At 32.6% G+C, this 3,591-nt stretch overlaps 1 long non-coding RNA gene across 6 annotated transcripts; it reads right to left on the bottom strand.

Moving 5' to 3' along the window:
* Positions 1 to 679: 679 nt before the first annotated feature.
* LOC139853264 (uncharacterized) lies at positions 680 to 3,366 on the bottom strand. 6 transcript variants are annotated; one of them, XR_011761331.1, is made up of 6 exons: positions 2,839 to 3,366; positions 2,005 to 2,116; positions 1,767 to 1,861; positions 1,595 to 1,635; positions 928 to 1,162; positions 680 to 826 (listed from the first exon to the last, which is right to left on the bottom strand). It is a non-coding gene; the product is annotated as an uncharacterized lncRNA (long non-coding RNA). The 6 variants fall into 6 exon arrangements; XR_011761327.1 differs by having other exon boundaries at positions 2,005 to 3,366; XR_011761330.1 differs by having other exon boundaries at positions 2,052 to 3,366.
* Between the last annotated feature and the right edge of the window lie 225 nt (positions 3,367 to 3,591).

Below are 3,591 nucleotides of genomic sequence, written 5' to 3'. Positions count from 1 at the left end.
GACGGATCATTATGCGTATCATCATTGTTTGTCAGCTAATTAAAAATGTGTGATTTATTGTTTCTTTGGTGTTTACTAGGAGTTGAAGACATTGGTGTTGCTGGAGTTATAGGTTCGAGCGTAGCAGGTTCGTTGATAATAAACCCGATCAGAATTTAACAATTACTCTATCCCACAATTCGTCACAAACATGCACTATGTGACAACATAATACAAATACAAACTAAATAGCAAATATATATTCACTTAAGCAAGACTATAGTTTCAACATACTCTATGAAGATCTAGTACATTAGAGATTATTACCATTTGAACAGGTTTTGTTGGTCAAATACAATATTATTCCAAAGTGGGTGAAGGTTGTAGCAAAGAAATATTCAATAATCATCTTTTCGAGTTGGTTTAAAAGTTCAAAATCAATTAGCCAAATGCCTAATCCCCTTGTACAACAATAGTTACTTATTATTTGGGTTGTACGTCTTTTAGTTACATATAAGTGCAAAACGAAAATAAATTCATTGAATACAGTCATACGCCATTGGTATTGTATATATGTATGAAGTCAATACTAAAGATATGCAATCAGATATACTTCTTTTTATTGCTTCCTTAAACACAATATTCATAATTTCAGACCCACTATGAATATATCCACTTTACTTTAGAGAATAGAGAATATATCTTATAAAGATCTTATAAAGCATCACCATATAAAGACACATAATTATCCGTTCGAAAGGAACAAAAAAATAGAAATTAACACACTAAAAAACATAGCTTACCTTAAAATCGAAAGAGAGTAAACGTCAATCCTCCAGACAACAACCTGCAAAAAAACCCAAATCACAAATCAACAATCACTCTATTCTTAAACAACTCAAATCAACATATGAATAGCAAAGGTAAAGAAAATATAAAAGCAAATACTTTCTGTCATTAGCGACATATAGGAGGCAGACGGTGAAGTGCGTTAAGAACGTTTGGCATTGGCATATGCCCGCGAGTAGTCAGTGAATGAAACAGCAGAAGCTAGCTGCGAATATCAACACAAATGACATGATCAAGCAGATCTGGAACCTTCAAATAACAAAATTTCGTTTCCTTGGTATCAGCAGCAGTTATCTGAGTAATTTCCTCTTTGAGGGCTTCACTTTGAAGGTTACTGCAAAACCAAATTAACCGTAAAATATAATACATCATTCCTACAAAATAATATACAATTACAACTTAATAGAAATAGAATGAGCATCAGATTTGAATTACACCCATAACTTTTAGGTCTAAAATATCATTCCTAATTGTTAAAATGAGAACATGGCATGTATAACAGAAGATGATACCATCAATGTATTATTAAAATAGTATCCACTTATATTATTATATGCTATATTTACAACTTTACATAAAGCGTTAAGTATAAATGTAATTCATTAAAACCAACAGTTGTAAGTCATTATTGATGCATTACTCAAACTTTCACACATTTGGCAACAATTGCTATATACGATTAATCCACGTGAGATTCTCAAACATCAATTTTACCCGAAAAACTAATAGAAATTGAAAACCTTAATATTAAAATCTATAAACATACCTCATTATCTATACCTTTTACTTTCTTGAAACTTCGCTATGCTAAAAAGCAAATACACAATATAAGTAGTTTGGACAAAAAAAGCTTTAGCAACAACAAATTGAATCAATAAAGTTTAAAATCACGGTAAGGGAAAAATCAAATAACGAAAACTGCAATACAGTGAGAATACCAGCAATCGGTTGATACGGTAGAGTCATAGACCATTGATGGCGATGATTTGAGTTTTATCACCTCAAACATAATTTGTACTCCAAATGTTCACCCCTAGGCCACATAAAAATTAAACCTATGTAAAATGACATGGGTGTAACGTAAAACGACTAAAAACGAAGAGGTTAACCGATAATGTAAATGATTAGTAAGATACAGATGAACATTAAAAATTGGTATGTAGGAGGAAGGAACACCTTGCTCCTTCCCATATATTTTTATATGCTGCAACAATCAATCAAACCTTTTAGCATCATCATCATCTGATAACCAAAACCATATGAATTCTCCATAATCACCTACAAAATTCTTCATACATATGACAATTTAGCTCCTTAAACAATCTTCCACATACCCATAATGCAAAAAGTTCTAAACTTTTTCTAATTCTTAGCAATTCCCTTGTGCCCTGAATACAATTTCAATTAAGAAAAAAAGAAAGAAAATCTTAATAACTGTACAAAACAACATTGATTTGATGCCAAAGAGAAAATAAATAATAAAATCAAGATTAATTTAATTTAACCATCCATAACGAAATTTTTTCTGAAATTTTTGAACTTTATACAACAACAACAACAACAAAACCCAATACCACATAAGTGGTGTATGGGGGAGGTGAGATGTAGACAATCCTTCCCCTATCCGAGAATAAAGACAAGTTATTTCTTCACCCAGAGTGAAACATTCTCAAAAGGAGAGAAAGTCATCCCTCTCTCTATTCGACGGATAAAAAGATTGCTTACGAGAGGACCTCCGGCCTTTAAGTAGGAAAAAGTTTAAAAAAAAAAAAAGAATAATAAAATAAAAATAATTAGACGCCATGAAAATGGTAGAATCAAATTTCCATGGGTTTTAACTCCTGCCTGGTATTTAATTTAGGCTCTAAGAGTCAGTCAAGTCTAAGTCGCTAATAAATCGACGATTGCTGTCGACTCAGTAGAGCCGTAAAAATCCAATATGAAACTATCATGCTAACTGTAGTACAGTATATAATTAATAAATTAAAGAGAGGAACATAGTAATAGTACTAGTAATCATTATCGGGTTTCTTGAGCTATTAATAATCAATCAATTGAACACGAAAAAGAAATACTAAATCTCCATTTGATTTTGAACAATTAAAACATACGCGTCATAAATTGGTGGAACCGATGAACTGACGATGAACAACAACAACTAAATCAGTTGAACATGGAAAAGGGTGAAAACAAACGATTACAACCCTAAATCGTCCGCTTAATCATTCCAGAAGATCAAATTATCAAGTGAAAACCCTTCAATAGTTGCTCATCAAATGTTTACAACCCTAAATCGTCCTTTTATTATGCGATCGCATGTAAATCGTGGTGATGAGGATGGAGGGATGAAGATGGTGCGATGAAGATTGTGTTGGCACTGGTGGCGGCAGTGTTACTGGTGGCGGCGGTGTCGCTGGAGGTGGGAGTGTTGTTGCTGGTGGTGGGGTCGCCGTCGGTGGTGGTGGAGTTGAGTAATTTGGGGAGATTGGGGGAGGTGGTGATTATTAGTGGCATACAAAAGAGAAGAGGTGAATGTCAGTTTGGCAAACGATCAAAAAGTTTTAGTATATAAGGATAAGGATATATAAGGATAATATTAAGGATAATATCAAAAAGTTTTAGTATATAAGGATAATATTAAGAATTAAATGAACTAGCTATTAGAGGTTACTTAAATTTAATATTTTTACAAATTTTTACGAAGATTTTGTACCAAACATGCATATTAAATTTGTACCTGATAGTTTTTTCCTAGGGATATCG

This window comes from Rutidosis leptorrhynchoides, chromosome 6, assembly GCF_046630445.1.
Source record: "Rutidosis leptorrhynchoides isolate AG116_Rl617_1_P2 chromosome 6, CSIRO_AGI_Rlap_v1, whole genome shotgun sequence".
NCBI lineage: Eukaryota > Viridiplantae > Streptophyta > Magnoliopsida > Asterales > Asteraceae > Rutidosis > Rutidosis leptorrhynchoides.
Note: the sequence above shows the minus strand (reverse complement) of the source record. Positions and strands in the feature narration are given on the sequence as shown.